The sequence below is a fragment of the Acomys minous genome (genome assembly GCF_964271855.1).
Source record: "Acomys minous genome assembly, chromosome: 4".
NCBI classification, from domain to species: domain Eukaryota; kingdom Metazoa; phylum Chordata; class Mammalia; order Rodentia; family Muridae; genus Acomys; species Acomys minous.
This window is the reverse complement of record NC_140486.1, coordinates 75888241-75911225: the sequence shown is the minus strand read 5'-3', so window position 1 is coordinate 75911225 and position 22985 is coordinate 75888241. Positions and strand designations below refer to the sequence as shown.

The window sequence follows — 22985 nt, the reverse complement described above, 5'->3', positions numbered from 1 at the left end:
AGAGCCATTTCCAAATCCTTCAAGTCTGGTCCTGGGCTGAGCCCAGAACAAGAGTGTACCGTATCTTTAACCTAGATCCCAAACACACTACACATTTGTTTATTTATCTGTGATTTCCTGTATCTCTCAGGGCATTCTCAGAAGTGTTCAATAAATGCTGACTGATGAATTTGCCCTTAGTTTATAAACACAGACCCCACCCTTGCCATGGTGTTTGTCACGCTTGGATTTTAGCAGCATTACCCAGAACTTGTTAAGTACTTGGGCCATATTTGTTTATACAGACGTCTATGTGTACATTCCATATTGATTACAAGAACCAACCACAACTCTCACTGGGTGGCAAAGAAATGAATTGCATTTTAAAGCACTGAATAAGAATATGAAATTATGCTGTCTCATGTAAAGGTGACCCATCCGTGATTTAGATAATAAATCACCAAAATAGTAGCTAACATTGAACATGGGATGTAACGGCTGGGAGTGTAGCTTAGGGTTACAGCAGTTGCCTAGGAGGAAGGAACTCCTACGTTTTATCTCCAGAAACACAGAACTAATTGCTTAATCAACTAATTAATTAAAGGTGAGAAAAGTTTAACTGACCATAGTGTATGCCTGTAATGCCAAAACTCTGGAGACTGGAGCTGGAGATTTCTAGGTCAAGGCTAACCTGAGCTATATAGTGATGTCCTGTCTCAAAAGCAAACAGAAGGGATTATGGATACGAATGTATTTAACTCTAATATTTCCCTTCCTTCCTAACTTTCAAATGGTGTTGAGATAGGTGGCACTTATAAACAGGTTAGTCTAACTCACTGTACCTCTGAAGAGGCTAAAGCCCCCCATCAGCCTCTGTTCCTCCCCCATCACCCCCCTCACCCCTCCCCTCTCCCATCAACGGGGTTTCACTATACAGCTCAATCCGGTTTCCTGAGATCCTCCTGCCTCAACAACTTCCCAAGTGCTAGGATTACAGCCACGAGCCACTGGTTTAACGGATAGTTTTGACTATTGTTAACTAAGTCTAGATTCTTGTCTTAGTTTGTTTCTCTTCTGCTGTGAGAAAATGTTGACCAAAAGCAGCTTGAGGAAGGAAGGGTTTGTTGCAGGTCACAGTCAGTCTTCATCAAGGGAAACCAGAGTAAGAGCTCAAAGCAGGAGCCAGGAGATAGAAACAAAAGCAGAGACCTTGGAGGAATGCTGCTTACTGACTTGCTGTTTCTGTCTTGTTCAGCTGCCTTCCTTCCGGGGTCATGAACACTTTCCCAGGGATGCTATTGCCCACTGTGGCTGTCCCTCCTACATCAATTAGCAATTAGTAAACTGCCCCACAGACACATCTACAAGACAGTCTGATGATGACAATTCCTCAACTGAGGTCCCCTCCCCCCGGGAGTGTCAAGGTGACGACTGAAACTATGACACTTGCTGGTTTTCAAGTCTATTTTGAAGGGTTCTTTCTGGGTGTAGCACTCTGGGTCACCAAGAAAGGTCCCCAAGTCAGTTTATCTTTCTTTCTGAATTCTCCCAACACTGACTAGAAGCACCAACTCATTTAACACTTGTTCTTACTGTCAATATAGGCCACTCAAGTGTGTAACAGAAAAAGAGCCAGTTTAGGCAACAGGAAAGAGGTTATTAGTCAATGCCTACAAATCCTGGCATGTGTCTTGAGGAGATAGAATGTACATCCTGTTTAGAAAGCACTTACAGCTCTAGAGGGAGGACCACGCTTTCCTAAGGAGTGTTGTACTGCTACAAAGTGACAGAGGAAAGACACTGCTAGGAGATACCCTGCTACATTAACCTGATGTGCTTTGCCATTTACCTACTGACTATATGCTCATGGCCACAAGGTTTAGGATGCAGAGGACTTGTTGGCTTTATGTTTGTAAGGATAAACAAGGAGATCAAAGAAGCTGGTTGGGAGGAATGGTGTCTACAGTCTGTTCCAATTCAAAGCTGCCTTGATCTTAATAGCTACTTTTTAATAAAAGAGGTAGGAGAATATCATTCGTCCTTAAAAAGGAATGCAATCCAAATACGTGACGCAATGCAGATACAATGAACCCTGAGGAGTCTGTGCTAAGTCAGATAAATCCACCTTGAAAATTCAAATATTCCATTTCATGAGGTACGCATAGTCATGCTCAGAGCAACCAAGGACATCATGTGGCAGACTGTCAGCGAGTTCCAGTTCTGAAGATGCTCAGTGCTGGTGCTTGCACAACGATGTGAATAAATGTACTTGATGTCAAAAAATGTCTATGAGAAAATGACTCAACATATATATTTTACAAAACAAAATTACAATCCCCAGGTATGCCTATATCAAATGCATTTTACACTTATCATCTACCTAAGGAGGCATAACTAATATTTCTTGATTGAGTTTTTAAAAAAGAGGTTGGAATAAGAGTTTAAAAATTATGTCGGGGCCGCCCGTGGCGGTGCACACATTTAACCTCAGCGCTCCAGAGACAGAGGCAGGCAGATCTTTGTTGAGTGAGAGGCCAGCGTGCTTGACACAGTAAGACCTAAGAGCACTGTTGTAGGCCTCAACACTGATTTTGCATAGAAATTACACTGATTTTTAATAGACTGTGTGCTCTGTTCCCTGGCTTGGGTATGAGTAAATGGGTTAATGGACTAGAAGGTGGCAGGGAGTCCCTTACCAGGGCACTTCCTGGGCCACCATGGTCCTCACTTTAAAGCTGTCAAAGCCTTCCAGACAGGATATACACTCCCCTCTCCCCAAGACACACTGACGGACCTGTCCCCCTTGGCTGACTTTCATTTCATTAGATGTGTTTGAAGAGGTTTTTCTCACACCAAAACTGAATCTGGAAAGTATTATTCATTATTCAAACCTTTGACCCACTAGAAACATAAGCGGAAAGAGTGCTTTAAAGAGTTCCCTAGATGACGATGACCTTTTTCTGTAGTAATAAATAACTTGACACAAAGCATCCCTCCCAAAAGCTACAGGTAGTTGCCGATCATGAAGCACGTTAGGGACCCAGGTGCCATTGCTTGGCCGGCAGGGCAGGCCCTACCGCTCTATTTGCTCATACACTTCCCAGTAGCAGGTGCTTGTTTTAAAGAGATGATATGGAAGAGAGCAGTGCAGAGTTCCAAATGTAACATTTGCCCTTAAAGGAAAACAAACTGATAAAAGAATATTTATAGTATCACTTATCTAAAAAGCTCGAAACACTAAACAATGAGTGGGGTTCATTAAAGCCACAAAAATACCTAAACAAACTGAGCAGTTTCACATCCCTGGTAATCTTTAACCACAAACTGGTTTTTATTTATCTTCCCAATCTCACTCTTATTTTATTCCCCCATTTTTCTATTAATGAGGCTTATAATCACTCATATTTCTAAAACTGGCTTTTAATCATCTCTAGAACAAGCTGGGGTTATACACGGTCATGTAAATTCTGAGGAGTTGAGTAGAGGTGAGCTCTGAAACGTGGCAGTTCACACCCTCACTGAGAAGGCTGCTATAGCAAGGCTGGGGGGATGCTCTTCTGGAGGGTCCAGGTTTGATTCCCTGCACCCACATGGCTCACAACTGTTTGTACTCCTATTCCAGGAGCTATGACACTCTCCTGTGGCCTCCCTGAGCATGGACATGCATTGGTGCACATATATATATTTGGAGGTAAATATTCATACACATAAAAAATAAGCTGCTAATAAAAAAAATTGAGGGCATCATTTTTTTTTACCAAGTTATGTTTTGCTTAAGCAAAATTAAGATTTAGTCATTTTAATTTTCTCCGTTGATGTTAACTGTAATTCTTATGTACATCAGTGGAAAGTCTACCTTTGTCACCTTTTTTTAAAGCATAAATTTAAATATCAACCGGTAATGTTGGCTAAATTCATTTAAACTTAGATAATTAATTTAAGAAATTTAAAATATTTTGTGAGCTGGGCATGGCGGCACACACCTTTAATTTCAGCACTTGGGGGCAGAGGCAGGCAGATCTCTGAGTTGGAGGCCAGCCTAATCTACAGACTGAGTTCCAAAAGAGCTAGGGCTACACAGACAAATCCTGTCTCAAAAAAAAAAAAAAAAGAAAAAAGAAAAAAAGAAAAAGAAAAAAGAAAAAAAAAGGAAAAAAAAGAAAAAGAAAAAAAATGTTGTTTAAAAATAAAACCAGCATGCAACTAATCTCTTCTTTTAAAAAATGGAGGGAGGGACAGAGGAGAAATAGAAAGGAAAATTCTGATATATTCCCATTGTAATAAGTAACCTTAATAATCAGATAGCAATATTCTAAATTGTTTGCTTTTATATACAAATGGCCATTTTTATGGTCAAGTAAAGGGTTGGGTTTTTTCCCCTTGTTTTGAACAAGTTGGTAAGTCATTTCAGTAAAAGCTATAAATAAATTATTTGAAACTGCATGCTGATTTCTTCTTCTTCTTTTTTTTTATAAGAAAGGGATAACAAGTAAATTTGCTATGTGATAATCAAAGAAATTACTGGCCTGGAATTTTCCTATAATTTCACTGTAATTAAAGATGCAGTTATTATAAGGAGGTCAGGGAGGTGGCTGAGTCAGTAACATGTTTGTTATGCAAGTATGAGGGCTTGCCTATAGCCCCAACACTCAGAGCAGAGGGCTCCTAGGACCTGCTGGGTAGCTAGTGTCACTGAATAGGAGGAACTTCAATTCGGTGAAACCCTGCCTCACAAATTAAGGTGGAGAAAAACTGAAGATGACACCCAAAGTCAACTTCTGATTTCCAGGAAGGAGCACGCAATGTGTGCAATGTACGCACACACTTGAACATTTACATACCGATACAATATGTATCACACACACAAATAACAGCAACAATAAAAGTAACCAGCATAGCTCTAGGATCCTAGGCCTCGGGAGGTGAAAGGAAAATCAGTTCAACGCCAGCCTCAGCTATAAATTTGAGGCCAGCCTAGACTACATGAGACTATCTTAAAATAATAATAATAATAATAATAATAATAATAATAATAATAATAATAACAACAACAACAACAACAACAATAATAATGGGAAAAGTTTATAATATGAAAAGACTTGGTTAACATTGCATGCATCATGTTAGGAATGAAATAGCAAAAATATGGCTACAAACATACACTTAGAAGAGCATGCATTCAGAAGCCGAACTAGTGCAGTTGGGAGAGCGGGCCAGACTGAAGAACAACACGCATTCAGTCACCAGAATGGTAAGATGTGTAGATTTCCTAAGCGAGCAGCGCCATTATAGAAACAAAGCCACAGCTGTTGTTAATGAGCATTTTATGTAGAAGCAGCCTCAGCGATCACACAGCTATTCACCTTAACCATAGCGAATTCCCACCTGTGGATTTCGCTCTCTCTCTCGCGCTCTCTCTCTCTCTCTCTCTTTTCCCGTTGTTTATCTTTTTAAAATTATGACTTAGAAAGCACTAAGTTGTGGGGTGAGGCTGCAGCTCAGTCGGTAAGGTGCTTTCCAAACCTGGGGCCCTGAGGTCCACCCCCAGCATTTCATAACAACCTGCTGTGGTAGCACGCGCCTGTAACACCAGCTGGGAGGTGAAAACAGGAAGATGAACCTCAAGGTCATCCCCTGCCTCGTAGGGTTTGAGGCCAACCTGAGATACATAAGGCCCTGTCTAACTTACTAAATACTGTAAGGAAACTACCAAATTGGAACCGAGTATCTTTTTGTGCATGTGGTTGGGGCGTTTGTGCGCTTATGCATGGTCCAGCATTTATAGATGCACACACGCATGCACATGGAAGTGCAAAGCTGAAATTTGATGTCGTCTTCTGTCACTCACCAGTTTGTTTTTTGTAGCAGGATCTCTCACTGAACCTGGGGCTTGCTCCGACTACTCCAGCTGGCCAGCCTGTCCTGAGAATCCACCCCTGCCTCCTGAATGCTGGGAGTATATAGATAGAATGGCTGTGCCCGCCCACTTTTTCCATGCCCCGCCCACCTTTTCCATGATGCGCCAACCACAGCCTTCTACCATTATCTTCATTACCTGCGCATCGGCTCAGGTATTGTTAATAAACAGACATGTTTAGGAAACATGACTCCATACTAGTTGTGATAAAAAAAAAAAAGAAGCAAAACTTTTATTTCCAAAAGCATGAACATTGAGTCCTACTGACCTCATTAGGACACAGAAATAATTTTAACAAGGGCACTTACACGGGCTCTCACCTGGAAAAAGTTCTTATATGTGCCATTCTTACCTTTAAAACTAAAGATGTTTGTTTTTAATTGATCACATATTTATCTTTTAAGCAGTTTGGGTACGACGTGAAATAGAATAAGGCATTTTTCAATTATTATTCAAGGTCGAAATAAATTAGTAAAAACCTATATAATAATTTATCTTTATTTGCTTGTATTTTGTTGGTCTTCTGCGTCTGAAAGAAATTAGCAATTTTTCTCTCCAATCGAAGTATAGCTAAAATTTAAATCTTCAATAGTGAATTCCACACTGCAGAATCTAAGGTGCAGTTACCAAACAAGTGGTGGCTTACTTCAAAAGCTTGCAAAGAAGACGTGCATACTCAATTCAAAAAGTAAAATGTAGCCCGGTGTGGTGGCGCAAGCCTTTAATCCCAGTACTCTGGAGGCAGAGGCAGGTGGATCGCTGTGAGTTTGAGGCCAGCCTGGTCTACAAAGCGAGTCCAAGATAGCCAAGGCTACACAGAGAGACCCACTCTCGGGAAAAAAAGAAAAAAGAAAAGAAAAGAAAGAAAGAAAAACAAAAAGTAAGATGTAGCCCTATGCATCTTACACAATCCTCATCGTGATAAGAGTTAACTACAAAAGTATTATAAAAGTCCTTTAAAATAAAGAACATTCTTAACAAAAAGAGCAAAGAGGCATGTGCAGGGGTTAAAATGGGCTTTCCCTTTGCCTGTCTTTCCTTTCTAATCTGTGCTTTCAATGCCTGGCTGAAACCATCCCACTAGTTCATCAGCCAACAAGTGGTTTCAGGGGGTTGTTTTCTTCCTTAGATTGTTTATCAAGTGGGAGAGCCTAAGCCTTATTAACTTATCAAAACTGGGAATTAGAGATAAGGAGCCAAAAAAAAAAAAAAAAAGGTTTCATTAACTGGCCTGTCCACAGGGCCTCAAACCATTGTCCTTTTGAAGCGAACACCCTCACACAGTGGGCAAACTTTCACGTGTTCCAGTCCCAGTTTTGAAGGATGGAAATCTCCAAAGTACACACCGTGTTTGCTAACGTGTATTCCCGGACTTTTCTTTCACACCTCATGACTGACAATCCATGTGATTTCACCAAAGCCAGGTTAGATGTTTAGGTGGCACCCTCCTACCCTGTGCACACTCGTTGCCTAGGCACGTCTTACAAAACCAGACTTCAAAATGTAGTAATTACAAGGAAAGCGGTGAAGATTTAGCTAAATATAGCCCCAGTCTGTTTATTTTACACCCCTCCAATGGGTCTCTAGAGGTGGTCAACATACATCCCCGCCGAGAAGCATCTCCGAAACTGCTCCCCTACTTCTTGACAACCAACGCCATCCAGCCCTAGAATATGGCCCTCTGCTTTCGACCATTCTCGGACCAGCTCATTCCGCCTAGAGGCTAGTGGTAGGGCTGGAAAGAACCAAGCAGGGGAGGCAAGTTGCTAGCTACTCAGTCTCCCGGCGCGGATTTCTTTCGGCGGCTCCTGCAGAGCTAAGGGCGCCCGCGGGATCCGCGAGCTGAGCCTCCGGGATGGCGACTCGGGCTCTGCGGGTGGCGCGGCCAGGCCGGGGCGGCCTCGCTGCAGCGACCGACCCCGGGGAACCTCGCAGGCCCAGGCGCGGAGGCCAGCAGCCTCCGACCGGAGAGCGACTCACCTGCCCTGCGCAGAGGCGACGGAGCGCTCGGCGCTCGCGGGGACCCAGACGCGCGGAGGACGCAGCGAAGAGGAGGCGGGCGAAGGCAGGAAGGCGGATTACCTAGGCGCGGGATGCCGAGACCAGTGGGAGCCTACAGCCTTTTCCCGAGAAACGGAAGAGGCGGAGGAGGGGCGAGCCAGGAGGAAGGGAGTGCCGACGCCCGGAGGTGGTCGCGCTGGAACCCGGCGCCGGCGTCCTGCGGGCGGCGGCGGGCACAGGCTGAGGGCGAGCAGCGGGGAGGACCGCGGAGGTCACCGCAGCGAAGGCGGGCAGCCGTGCAGCTCAGTTTCTGCCAGGTCCCCGCCCCTTCTCTTTTCCCTGACGGGTGGCGTGGAAAGACGCAGTGACGCTTTATGCTTCTGGGGCGGGCGAGGGCATCCCACGACGTCACAAGTGAAACATGGTGAATTTACGTGAGAGGGCCAGAAAGCTCAAGGTGGCCTCGTCCGCCGCCATTCAAAGCGTGCATTGCTTCTCCCGGACCTCCCACACACTCTTTGAGAAATATTCATCCCCCATTCATTCGGACCCTGGGATTTAGGGGTTTGACAGATGTGTTTGAAGCTGTGAAGCTGGGCTGCCTGCTAGCAATTTAAGAGAGCCCCTGTTCTAAAACAAGCGTCTAGGTTACAGCGTGTTCTTTTAGCTCAAACAGTGGCTTCTGGACATTTCTGGACACTTATTAGCTGTGGGTCAAGAGGCAGCCAGCCAGGCAGGAAGCAGCACATCTTGAGTGGGGACTTCATCTCTCCCTGGAACCCTTTAAACTAGTGTACAGTGTTCAGTCAGGACAGTTGGGCATGGTAGGTGAAAACAGGAATGGGTGGTGATGGACGATGGGCAGCAAGGGTAGGAATTTTTAAAGGGCAACATAAACCTTTGGAATAGAAGGGGCTCAGAGTCTCTGTGAGTGCGCTGTGCCTTCTAAAGTAGCATTTCAGGGACCATATAACTTCACACAACTAGGACTGCAACGCCCCAAAGAAGACCGCAGAAGAAGCTGCTCTGGCAGGAGGTGACTGCGCCCTTCCCACCTGGTAAGTTTTATCCACCGGCTTCCCTATAATTGATTCTGTCGCTGGACCTGGGAAGCTCTTCAACAGCCCTAGTGAGAAGGTTTTCTCATCTTCCTTTCCCCGCGCTTCAATTTATCGGCATCACCATGAGCCACACAAGGCATCACAAGAAGCCACTAGGACAGGAGCCTGCAATGTCTCTCTACTGTAACTCAGCTAGCTCCTCTAGGCACCTCACCCATTTCTGACTTTCATTCACTCCCAGATTCAGCAGATTCAGCCTTCTTTCTTTTTTTTTCTTTTTTTCTTTTTGTTTGTTTGTTTCTGTTTGTTTGGTTTTGTTTTGGTTTTCCCAGACCAGTTCTCATTTTATCTATTTATTTTACGTATATGAGTGCTCTATCTGCATATACACCTGCATGCCAGAAGAGAGCACGAGATCCCAATATAGATGGTTGTGAGCCACCATGTGGTTGCTGGGAATTGAACTCAGGACCGCTGGGAAAGCAGACAGTACTCTTAATAGTACTCTTTGGACTCTCAGTTTATAACCCGTGCGGGCCTCAAATTTGTAATCTTGCTTCCGTCTTCCGGATGCTGGGAGTACAGATGTGTGCCACCATGTCTACACTCTCACGGTGACCTTTAGAGCCATTCTCTTAAGTCCATCTTTGCTGTCACTGTTGTGATTAATTATAAAATCAAGAAATAATGTAAATATGATATTCAGGAGAAGTATATAGGTTTGTGTCTAGGAGCAGGACTGGTGAAGGGCTAGACTTGATTAAAGGAGAGATAAACCTGTTTTTTAGGATCCCAGGTGTAGGCTCGGAATGCTCTTGTGAGAGAACAGGTGAGGTTCATTCACTAGAAGAGCAACCACCTCATGCAGGAGCTTAATTGTTGCCAGCTGAAAAGATCCCGTGAACAGACTCTGGGGGGAGATATGTAAATGAGCCAGAAGTGGAGGTGGCGCATTTTGGAGACTTGGGATAGTTTTGGCTGTTCATCGCTGCACTTCAAGACGCTCCTAGAGAGAACCACTGGAGGGAAGGCTTTGCGGCTCCAGCTCCTACTGAGGTTCTGGGTTCTGGTTACTCTAGGTTCCAGCAAAAGAAATCCTGTGGCTCACGCCGGGAGAATCGTTCCTCGGAACTGATATCCTTAAGGTTTTGTTATTGTATCCATTAATCCTCATTTCCTATTGTTTTGGTTAGTCAGGTTATAAGTGACGTATGCTCGGTCACTAAGTTGTTAATAAAATATATTGGTTAAGAAAATTGAGCCTACAGTTAGTATTAGCATTCTGCTTCAGTCAGCCTACTTGTGATGTCATTGTTTACCTGACACGGGGTGGGGTGGGGGTGGGGCATAGCCCTGCCCAGGGCATATAAAAGGACAAGCCATCCATGTGGGCCCCCTCTTTTACCCCTCTTCCTCTTCCTCTTCCTCTCTCTTCTTCTCACTCTTCCTGTCTCTGTCTCTGTCCCTCTCTGGGGTACTCCGTCCCTCTTTTCCCCCCATGCTCATTTAATAAACCCCTCTACAACATAATATTGGTTGGCTGGCATCTTATCATCTTATTTTCTTTTTATTAATCATAACCGTTGGGGCTATGAATGTAGCACATTTTTCACTCTGCTGCTGCAGAGACCACCCTACAATATATATGCCAATGAGTCTCTTGCTTGCTTAGAAGCCATCATTAGCACCTGATCTCTGGTAATACTAAAGAGCAAAGTCCTGGTCATCAAAGTTTATTGTCTCCTCCCATTTGTCAACGCTGTCACTCACAACATTAATGGCTCTTTTACCAAACCTGCTGTAGATGTCAATCCATAAACATTTATAACTCCACGTTTGGGGCCAACATTGCTACTGCCATGAAGTCACTTGCAGCTATAACAGCTGTATAACTGCTAAGTCATATATACAATATAAATGATATATATTATTATACTATATATTATACACTATGTATATATGGTAAGTCTTACCTCAATCATGGGCTGGTGAGATGACACAGCAGGTAAAAGTGCCTGCCACCTAGCTTAATGACCACAGTTTGGTTTCTGGTACCCACATAGTGAAAATAGAGAACTGATTCCCAAGGATTGCCCTCTGATCTCCCCTCAAGTGTTATAATACACTTGGATGCTCACATAGACACCCAATAATAAACACAAAAAAATTTAAATCTTTTATTAATCTTATGGTACTCATTATATTTATCATTTATTAAGAAGTATTTGTTTTGTTAGCATACTGCCCTCAGTCTGCCTAGCAACCTATGATGTCATTGCCTACCTGCCACTAGGTGGGTCATCTGCCTAGGATATAAAAAAGGCAAACCTACTTCACCTCTCTTCCTCTGTCGCTATCTTGTCTGTCTGTCTCTCCCATTCTCTCCGTCTCTCTCCCCTTGGGCTGTCCCTCTCCCGCCTCTGCTCTCTCACACTCCTTTAATAAACTTCTTCATATCATATCTGTTGCTTGGCATCTCATTTTAATCGTTATATTATTAAAATTTACTATAATAAATCTTTATGTTATAATAATTATAATTGTATTATGTTATAAAGAAAGATTTAGTCAGGTGACAGTGGCACATGCCTTTAATCTCAGCACTTGAGAGGCAGAGGCAGGTAGATGTCTGTGACTTCAAGGCCAGCCTGGTCTATAAAATGAGTCCAGGATACCCAAGACTACACAGAGAAACTGTCTCAAAAAAAAAAAAAAAAAAAAAAGAAGCAAAAAAGAAAAAGAAGAAGAAGAGGAGGAAGAAGAGGAAGAAGAAACAACAGAAGCAGAAAAAACAGAAAGAAAGAGAAATATTTATAAGCAAATTAAGATATAAAGGGGATAGTTTTTGTAGTATTTGGTGAGGCTAAGTTTGAGCCTGGAAATTTGGCTCCAGTACTCACATGGTATTACCCATTCATCATTTTAAAATCTCAGACTGTTACGGTTTAACTGTAAAATGTTACCCACAAGCTCACACATTTGCACATTTCACCTCCCATCTTGTAGTGCTATTTTGAGGTGTTATAGAACCATTGGGGCGGGGTGTCTCACTGGAGGAAGCAGAGGAGTGGGCACTGGGGTTCTAGCCTCCCCAGTTACCGGCTCCTGCCTCCTTGTGTGTTTTTCTCTCTCTGGTTATGGAAAGAATGTGAACAAAGTGGAAGCTGTAGACTAGAGGAGCCTTAGAACGTTGTACATCATGCTTAACAGGCCCTTCTGGTGGCAATGCAAATAGAAGGCCAGACCGGAAAGAAACTTCTCCGGATGTTCCGGAGGGAAAGGAGGGCTCTGTGGTGTGGGAACTGGCATGAAGGCTGTGCTTCCTGCAAAAGCAAGTGAAGCTGGATGCAAACGTAAAGGAGTAATTAATTTTGTGGAAGAAATTTCAAGGCAGCATACAATTTGTTCTTGTTGCTTTTATCTAGATTTTAGAAAGGTGTGAAAATATGTGTTTGGGCCAGGAAATGCAGAAGAGTGGACAAAGTCACTGCTGGAAATGCTGCGGTGAAAGGGAGTGGCACCGCTGGCTGAAAGTGAGCTCTCCAGCTCCCCACTGCAACAGGGATGATACAACAGGGAAACAGCACACACTAAAAGCTTCTAGGCAATGTACTCCAACTCAACCAGCCAGGGAGCTGTCTTACTAGGTGCAGCCATATTGGTAGTCAGAGGCTGCACAGCCTAGGTGAGAGTGAGCCAGGGTGCATATTGAGGTGGCATCAGAATTTAGTATTGATTTTGCAAGCATGCAAGATTCCAGAGTTATAGTATTGTGGACAGATAATCTCGAGCAGGATTGGACTCGATGCATGGAACAACATCTCAGCGGTTAGTTCAGGGATTTTGAAGATGAAGCTTACATTACAATAGATTTTTGTTTTGTTTTTGTTTTTCGAGACATCCTTTCCCCTAAGGGATCCTTGGCCAGTATTGGTCCATGAGGCTACAGGGAACAGAAATAACAAAAGAGTGGGGGGAAAGTGGAGGGTGGGTGGAGTTGAAGGGTTGGGGTATGGGGGGGGGAGGGTGTATTTCTGATGGTCCGAGGGTATGACAGAATGAGGCAGAACTGCTTCGGTGAGGCAGTTCAACTTTATTCTGAGTGATCAAGGGTTATCTAGAACTTTGGGGAGGGGGTAGGGTTTTTAGGGTTGGTATACATCATTGGCTGGGGACTTAAGGCGCTGTAATGCCTCATTTGCATGGAGAGGCATCCCAGGAATCACAGGTGCTTGCTGAGCAGGTACTTATCAGGAGAAAGGAAGTTGAACCTGTAATTTCCTAAAGACTATATGACATTCCTTAGGTAGATGGTGTGGGTGTTAGATGTTAACGACCGAGTTAATCACGCCACGCAGCAGACCCACTTAAGACACTTAAGAGGTTGACTAGGAGAATACAGAGACAGTCTCTGGAGACATGAGGGGAGACAGAAAGGAATGGGAGGAGTTCCCTTTAGCTACCTAGAGCATGCGCACGAAGTACATATTTGCATGCGCAGAGGGTGCACACATGGATTAGGGGGCCTGAGTCCTGCTGGTGGGCGGTGACATGTTTCCAGTGACATGCTTCTGGAGTGGCTTTGGCGTTTCCTGTTTTTCCCACCATCATCAGGGACTTTAGGGGTGGCTGCATCGCTGCCTGATTACTGACAGTGTGTGTCTGGGCTCCTCAGGCAGAGAAGAGGAAGCCCTGCTGGCAAAGGGAGTCCTCCATTTCACACTGAGCTCAGGGCTTCCCCTTTATGGTGGACTGCAACCTTCGCAGCAGGGTTTCCCAACCCTAGAGGTACTAGGAACAGGAGATATCTGCCAAGGAAAGCTTCAGCCAGAGACTAGAGTTGGTCCAAGAATGACCACATGCGCTGTAGGGAAGGGTTCCCCCAGATAATGCCACAGGACACATAGGGCTGCAGAGTTTGACGCAGACGCATTTGGCTTTGCTTTGGTTCAGTCCTTCCTTGCTTCCCTGCGCTGCCCTCATAGTTAAGAGACTGCCTGCGGTCTTAAGAGTGTGGAGTTTTGGCTTTGCGCAGTTTTGAAGCTATAAAACGATGTGGGCCAGTTGGACAGAATCCATATTCGCTTCAAGTGGCGATAAGCCTATAGGGGGCAGGAATGAAATACTGTGGCTCAAAGATACAGCGTCCCTTCTGTAAGCACTGAGTTTCCAGCTAGAAGCACTGCTACGGGAGCTTCTGGAACGTTTTGGACATGGGTGGGGCCTAGCTTATGGAGGTAGAGCCTCAGTGGTGGAACTTTAGGGGGGCCTCTTTCCCTGCCCTCTCCCTCTCCCTTTCTTGTTCTGTGAGGATGTGCAGGACCCCTCAGATGCCTGCTACAAGGACACCCCTGCCCCCCACATGCCTTCATTGCACAGAACTGAGCCAGAGGAGATTCTTCTGCCTGGAGCTGTTTCTACCAGGCATTTTGCCTGAAGGATAAGAAAAGTAACTGACAAAAGTAACTCATCACACTTGAGAAAAAGAAAAGGGTTGACTTTTTAAAGTCTTAGAACAGACAGTGGTCCACAACCTGGGAGTTGCAACCCTCAAAGGGTTTCGTGAATTACCCTTTCACAGGGGTCACCTAAGACCATTAGAAAACACAGATATTTACATTATGACTTATTAACAGTAGCAAAATTACAGTCATGAAGTACCAATGAACATAATACTATGTTTGGGGTCAGCACAACATGAGGAAATATATTAAGGGCCTCGGAGTTGGGAAGGTTGAAAACTGCTGCCTTGGAAGGTTAAGGGCTCTCAAAATAAGTATGGAGTAAAGAGAAAATTCCTAAGGAAAGGAGTGATGTAACTAGCGGACTTTTTAACTTAACTCTATTTCAAAATGCTACAGAATAAAATAAAGAAAAATATTTAAAATTTGTAATTTATAAAAGATTAGGCAGTAACATTCTCATTTATAAAGAGGTCTTAAAAGCAGAATGAAAACATTCTGTCCCCAAATGGGAAATGTAAGTCAAATCATGAAAGAAAAAACTGCAATGACCAAACATTGTTAAGGAAGTGAAGCCATGAATGATGCACCATCAACTTGGCTGAGAGAAAATAATATTCAGAATGTGTGGTTTGGGATCGCCACCATTGGGGACAGACTGTAGTAACTGACAAAGTTTATTTATTACTGAGGAGGGCATAAGTTGGCTCAAGGATTCTGAGAAGAGTTTGGTAGAATGTATGTAATAAAAAGCCTCCCAAATAGTCACAGTCACTGACTAAAAATTGCACTTCTGGGCATTTATCATAGAGAAATGCTCCATGACTGGGGTTAAAATTTTTTGTGAAAGGCTCGATATGTAAATACTTTACATCTTAAAGTCCACACTTGTCTATCTTGCTTGTCTTTTCTATGTATGCTGTAAAAAAACAAAAATAAACACACAGACAAACAAATAAAAAAACCTAAAACTATAAAAATGGTTTATAGGTCTACTGTATCTTGATGTTAATTAATAAAAGGCCATCACACCTGGGGAGGGAAACTGAGATAGGCGTGGCTAAGGTTCCTGAGTGTGGGGAGACAGAAAGAATATTTGGGAAGAAGAGAGACTAGAGGAGAAGAGAGAAGAAAAAAGGCCAACATGGGTTAGATGGAAGAGAAGCACGTGGCTGGCATGGATGGAAGATTTGGCCCAGATGAAGAACATTAGCAAGTATATGGGATTATGGATGGGAGATAGGTTGGTAGAAATTATTAGAAGCAGATGGCATGGGATTGGGGCAGGGGATTAATATCTGCCCTGCCTCAGGTTAACTAAGGCAATTTAAAATATAACAAGTATCTGTGTCTTGATTGATTGCTAGCAGGTTGGAAAATACTGTTGTAATAATAATTATAGGCCTGATAATAAACATTATTAGACCATACTGGTAATTTAACATATAGGCTGTACAAAACATGACAGTGGCCTGAAACTGGCTGGGAGGGCCAGGGAGACAGTATGAACAGATGTAAGAGGAAGTTTATGTCGCGAGCAGAGAGTTTACACTCAGAATCCGGAACAAAGGAGGCAGGCCAAGAGCAAGTGGTACGATTTAGCAAGAGAGGTTTATTAGCAATACAAAGGCAACTACAACAAAAGGCAGCGGCTAAGGCTCCAAGGCCAAGCTACCAATACCATTCCATTAACTCTTAAAACTATCTTAATTCTAATAGGAGTAGCATTTAGCATCTTATACTACCAATGTTCTGGGAGCTTATGCCATTAGGGTATACGACCTGATATCGCGACGATCTGTCGAACAGGTTCGCTGCTGCGACTTGAATCAGTTCTCGGGTTGTTATCTGACAGCATGTCTGTCTGCTCTGTCCGGGGAGAGCGCCCCGTCGGCTGGCAGCATTTCAGGTAATCATGGTGACAGCGAGAGAGCTGGCTGCTTCTTCCCGGGGTTTTTATACTAACTTAACCTTATCCTCTCTAATTCACACATCTAGCTTTCTACGTCACTCTTATCACTAACTTGCAGTCGTGGCTGCTCCTAGGTCAGAATTTACTACTAAGGTTTTATCTATCACTCACACATCTGGTCAGACGTCAGCTTTTTGGACTGTCAGCTATTTTCTACGCTGGGCTTTGAAACAAGCCCTGACATGTAGCTGCTTCCTACACTGGGCTTTGAAACAAGCCCTGACATGTTTATTACAGTTTATCACATGTGCTTGCTAAGACAAGACAGTAAATGAAATGTCTGAGAAATGGACATTGTACAGTAATAACCAGTTTATCACTTGAGGTTCTCTAAAAGAACAGAACTGACACAATGAATGTAGATGTGGCATTTACTAGACTGGCTTACAGGATGTGGTTACGGTGGTCAAACAACAATTATCTCACAACACAAAAGCCAAGAATCCTGTAGTTCCTCAGTCAATAGAGCTGATGTCTCAGGAGTCACAATCTGGCAATGGAATCCTAAAGGATTCCTGGAGAGCTGCTGGTCTTCAGTCTGTGTTGGAACCCTCATGAAGTTGGATTTAATGCTGGCAGCAACTGGTGAGATGAAGTTGCCTTTGACAGTGAAGACAGGCAGGCAAAAGGCAACATTTCCTCCTTCCATGTCCTTTTATGGGCTGCCTCTAGAAGTACGGCCCAGATTCAGGGTGGGTCTTACTGCTTCAAATACTATGATTATGAAGATGCCTCACAGCGAGCCCACCCTGCCCTGATAACACAGGAGCAGGAGAGGCAGCCCTGCCATCATAACAGCAGGCCCTTTCATGATGACACAAGAGTGGGAGTGCAGGCCCTGGCCCTACCATGATGACACAGGAGTGGGAGAGTAAACCCTGCCCTGAGGACATGGGAGTGGGTGAGCCAGTCCTGCCCTGATGACACAGGTGCAGGAGAGCTGGCCCTGCCCTGAGGACAAGGGAGCAGGCCCTGATCCAGGGCTCTAAGTTGACTTCACCCCGACATCTACCCCATGTATGACCTGCTGGAGCACATGAAGGGGCAGGACCTACAGATTCAAAGATTAAGAATCTCAAGAATCTCCTTGACACACGGTAACAATGGGATATCTGAGAGCAGTCCCAGCGAGGATCTGGTAGCAATAGTGTAGACCTCAAACCAGGCCTATGACTCGTAACAATGAACATTTGAAAGTAAACATATGTGGACAAAAGGCTATACTGTGTGATACACTACAGCTTCTGTGACAAGATTTTTGTTTGTTTTATTTTACTGGGGAGAGGTTGCAAGGGCAGAGGGCAGATATGAGGGAATGGGGAAAGGAGAGGGATTTTGGTGCATGATGTGCAAATCATAGACAATCAATAAAAGTAAAAAAAGAAAAGGAAAAAAAAAAAGATGCCTCACAGCAGTGCCCAGCAGTTTAGGTTTTAGTTTATTTCAGATGTAGTCAAGTTGACAACCAAGATTAACTACCACAACTGGATACAAAGAAACAAAGTTTTACAAGGCTTTAAAATTAATTGTATCTCTTGCATCAAATAGTAGTTATGAGTTATTCACTGAAAAACACAATTTGCAAAAGAATATCTGTTAGCATAATGTTCTTGGGGACTGTGTATTGTTTACCCTGGTTCATTCAAATGTTGATTTTTTCTGTTGCACTCTCTGGTTCAATCTAGACATTGCATTGTGATGTTTATTATAGGTATCTCCTGTTTCAAGTTGGTGTAAACATGTTACCATTTGTTCTGTCTTGCCAATAAAACCAAGCAGCCAATGCTGAGCAATAACAGAGAATAGGGTGGGACACCCTGATTCAGTGAGGGGAGGAGAAAGAAGAAGAAGAGGATGGAGCCATGAGGAGAGACCAGGAAACACCAGGAGAAATGAACTGGGCCTAGGATATGATTTAAAAGCAAGTATGAAGTGGGAAATCATAATGCGAAGAAACTATTCTAGTATTGAGGTTTAGGATGGAGTAATTATTGTGAAGCTTGTTCTATAGGCTAATTAAATAGATCCTGGTCTCTCTGTGTGGTTATTTGGGCATAAAATGAGTTAAGGAGTAACCACAGATTTCACTAAAATAATAATTCAGTATTAAATATTAATCTTTCAACAAGTATCTATATGTTCCAAAATACAGTATAATAACATGCTTATACATTAAAACATCTATATAATATATACATAAAGATACAGTATAAATGTCATTATATTGTATTTTGGAACATAGAGATACTCTTTTGTAAATGTGTATGTGTTTATATGTATGAATAAATATATGTTTATATAGATACATGCATACATATACACTTAGAAAATGATCTGGAGAGATAGAAAGGCTAAAATAATTAGGGTGGTCTGGGTTGGTCAAAGGATGAAGCTATCTGTGCACTGTTTTTCTTTTCGTTGTGTATATGACTACACTAGTTGGAATGTAGCATTTTGTTTGTTTTGAAACAGACACACTATATAGCTCAGGCTGGCCTCTTGTGCCTTCTGATTGCTAGGATTACAGTCATGCACCCCACCCTGGGCTAACTATTTATAATAATCAGAGATTATTATAATAAAAGACCTCAGTTGTCTGAGAAAATGCTGAACTCCTCCAGGTGGAATTGGTCCCTTTCTCTTTTGAGCTTCCTGATTCCATAACGTTCTTTCTGAGAGTGACTAACACAATGATTACTTAAGCCTTCTCCTATCATTGGGCATTGGTGCTATACAGCTGCCTGTAACTCCAGCTCCATAGGGTGTGATGCCCATGACTTCACAACAGCAAAACTCACATGCACATACCTCCCACCCCCATTATACACATGTAATTTGAAAAAAATTATATCCGTCACTTCAAACTAGCATCAGACTGACCATTTGTGGCACAGACCAACATAATATGTCTGTTGCTGTCTCTCGAGCTTGACAGTTGGAAAATTGGAAGTGACTTTGGCTGTGGTTACCAGGTGGAGTCCTGCAGCACCTGCAGCCTGTATGTCTTCCATTAGACAGAGGTGAAAGTAACTCTACCACAGAGGCTTAAAAATGAATAATTGCAGTTTACTCAAGCATGGCATGACTTTGAAATGGCTGCATCCTAAGAGAGTCCTCACAGTATGTTGTACAATGTGACTTTTGTGCTGCCTTTAAATCATTAGTGAATATAAATCAATCTTTAGTCTTAGAAAAGATTGAGTGTCACGAAAGCCAAATTCATCTTAGGTATTAATAAAGAAATTTTAGAGAGAATTCTGGACATTTCTGAAAGATAGAATATTTAAAACTGATGTTTTAAAAGTGCAGGGTTCTTTAACTCAGAGGGGATCAAATGAGATATTTCAGCGAAGAGTAGTTAAAAGGTCAGAAGCAGAGGACAGAAGCAAGGACAAGTCATGATCGATGAACTTAGAGTCACTTCATATGCTTGGAAATATATGCTCTTCTTTTCCAAGGTCTTTCTGGGCCTTGGGAACATACGTTGACCTGGGAAAGTGGGACTTACAGTTTTCCACTTAGCCTGTCCCAGACGCAGTGCTCCCTGCATTCCCTGACATCAGTGCAGTAAAGGCTAAAGCTTCGAAGTCTATGGATCCCAGGATTTAGCTCTTTCCTGTCTCAAGGAAACCCCATGATGAAATCTGAGAGTGAAAATTCCAGGAAGGAATGTTGGGGTGCCTTTTTCTGTGTGCTATGCAAATGGCCCCTTGTAAATGCCCGGCCCAGCCTCTGACAAAGTGCCCACCTTCCCTGCTATCCAGCACTGAGGTTCTCCTCTGAACCAAGAATATTGTCAGTGAGTCATTTCCTTCTATTCTTAAACTTTCCTGGACATTTTCTTGTTTACTTTAGCTTCCCACAGAGGACTCTAAAATGTGCTCTTTGTTGGGTTCTCTCTGGTTAGTTTGTAAATATTTTAATGCATAGTTTGTTATCTCGAATATGTGTGCCCTAATTGGTAATTCTTTTTATATATTTTGCTTTGAAATGAATTTCTTAATTTTGTTTTCAGAACTGTATATAATCTGTTTATGTTTTGATATTTTATGGTATCAACATAAAATTAATTTCATTAAAAATTAGGCACTTATTTCTTAAGCCCCATGGTGTCTCCACTAGACCTCATGTTACCAGATCATTCTGGTAAAAACTTAAGCCAGGGACAAGACTGGGGTGAGTGCAAATGGGTGTCTCTCTCCTGTGTGATTCTTCTGACTTTTTTAAATGAGCACTTAAAAAAAGAGATTTTATATATATATATATAATTATTATGTGTGTGTGTGTGTGTGTGTGTGTGTGTGTGTGTGTTCTTCCTGCATGTTAACTGCGCTCCAGAAGAGGGCGTCAGATCTCATCATAGATGGTTGTGAGCCACCATGTGGTCGCTGGGACTTGAACTCAGTTCCTTTTCAGAAGAGCAGCCAGTGTTCTAACCACGAGCTATCTCTCCAGCCCCTAAATGCTCTTTATTTTTAGACAACCTACATGACATCTTTTTTTTTTCTTAAAAGTACACCGCCTCCACTCCAAATAAATCATAGTCAAAATGAAAGCTCTAGATGACATCAGTCCCATTTGTCCTAAGTCTTGTGTTATATGGATGGCAAGCAGCAGCCAGTCATGGTGACAGGTACAATTTGTTAACATTTTTTCCATCTCTAAGCCATCCATAAAGAAAGTTGTGAATGGACTCACGCCATCTTCACGGTAGTCCAGGAGAGCAACTATATCATTTGGATTCATGTTTTCACCAATAAAGAACTGGCAGTTATTGAAAGTAGCAAGGATGTACTTAATTTGCTCTGCAGCCCCAGTCATGAAAGGCTCTTTCTGGTTTCTGTTCTTCAAGTTCATCTTTGAGTGGTTTCATGTAATCTTTGACGTACTTTTGTGGGCCTCGTTTGTGAGGTTGGTTTCTCATCAGCGATGGTTCCTGACAGTATCAACACCAGTGACTACAGCGCTTTGGGTACCTTTTGCCCTCCGGCCTTCACCGGGAACATTTCCACCAATGAGAGAGTCATTGATGTTACCATCTTCTACTGACCATCTTGCCCTCCAAGGCACAGCCAACCCGCGCGCCATCTCCCAGACCTTGTAGATGTCGGAGAACAGCTTGTCAGAGCTGATGAGATCCTGAGATCCGGGTAGATAATGATCATGGTGGTGGCTGGGGGCAGCTGGCCTGACAGCACAGAGGGAGCCTGGGGGAGGGGGGAATGGGTGGAAAAGGCAAATTCTTCTGACTTTTAAAATTACCAAAAACCTTCCTTTTATGATCCAAAGCTTGCTTTCTTTCTTTCTTTCTTTCTTTCTTTCTTTCTTTCTTTCTTTCTTTCTTCCTTTCTTTCTTAAGTTTTTCTTTCTCAGTTTTTCGAGACAAGGTCTCTCTGTGTAGCCTTGGCTGTCCTGGACTCGCTTTGTAGACCAGGCTGGCCTCGAACTCACAGTGATCCACCTGCCTCTGTCTCCAGAGTGCTGGGATTAAAGGCGTGTACCACCACACCAGGCCCAAGGCAGTTTCTTACAATTTTGCCCGAGGGGAAAAATGTGACTTTGGAAATATATAAGTATATATAAGCTAGGCCTACAAATCACACATTTACTGACAAGAAATCAGAAAAAAAAATTTTTTAATAAATATTTATGTTTTAAAGAAACAAAACATAAATAACAAAAAAGTCTTTGACATATATAAAATGTTACTATTTTAACAGATGAAAGCCAATTTGGATAGTAATGACATAAATGTGATTTATTTCTACAAAAAATTAAATCTTGGCTGTTTTATTTCATAGGACATAGAATATCTTCAGTATTTTTCAGAATGGATCAATATTCTGATTTTCTAATCAGCAAAGCTGAAAATTCTGTTTCACACAAATAGAAAATAAAGTGACAGAAGTATGTTTCAGAATTGCTAAAAATCCTGTTCTCATTACAGGTCATTAAAACAAATTAATGATTTTTGCTTCAATGAAATTCAAGTTAGTGACTCAAACAATGATTTTTAAAAATCAAACACTCCAAGCAATCTTCTCTGTGTAGCCTTGGCTGTCTCGGACTCACTTTGTAGACCGATCTGGCCTCAAACTCACAGAGATCCGCCTGCCTTTGCCTCCCTGAGTGCTTGGATCATAGGTGTGCACGCCTGGCTTACACATTTGTTTTATCTAACAGAAACCATTTAAAAGTTTCCCCTATTTTATTAATGTTCCTTATTGTATTGACTATTATTTAAGTTGATTGGGGATTGGTTGATGACCTGAAAAATAAGTCACCCTTGCCTGACAGATGACATATTTTGAAATCTATGAACTATCAGCAGGCAAACAGATGATTAGACCTTGTGGAATGTTGGTCCAAAATGGCTCATTCATAGTTCAAAAAAAGTTACAGGGCTGGAAAAATGGCTCCGCAGTTAAGTAGACTTGCTGATCCTACAGAGAATTCTTATTCAGTCCCCAACATCTACACAGTAGCCTGAAGTTGTCTGTAATTTCAGTTCTAGGGTATTGAAGGCCTTCTACGAGCATCAGGAAGTCATGTGGCATAAGTACAAGTAGGCAAATGCCCATATACATAAACAC

At 42.7% G+C, this 22985-nt stretch overlaps 1 protein-coding gene and 1 pseudogene across 3 annotated transcripts in view; both read right to left on the bottom strand.

Annotated features, from left to right (window-relative positions):
* INPP1 (inositol polyphosphate-1-phosphatase) overlaps positions 1-8274 on the bottom strand; it is a 30769-nt gene extending 22495 nt beyond the window's left edge. Inside the window, exon 1 of one of the 2 annotated variants that reach the window (XM_084778878.1) lies at positions 7877-8274. The gene's annotated coding sequence lies outside the window, so the exon portion shown is untranslated. Of the gene's footprint in view, positions 1-5827; positions 5912-7876 lie in introns of those variants that run through there. The other variant, XM_084778879.1, reaches the window with a different exon arrangement.
* Positions 8275-20850: 12576 nt separating this feature from the next.
* Positions 20851-22344, bottom strand: LOC311596279 (translationally-controlled tumor protein-like; annotated as a pseudogene). The gene is made up of 2 exons: positions 22338-22344; positions 20851-21599 (listed from the first exon to the last, which is right to left on the bottom strand). The product of its transcript is annotated as a translationally-controlled tumor protein-like (transcript).
* Between the last annotated feature and the right edge of the window lie 641 nt (positions 22345-22985).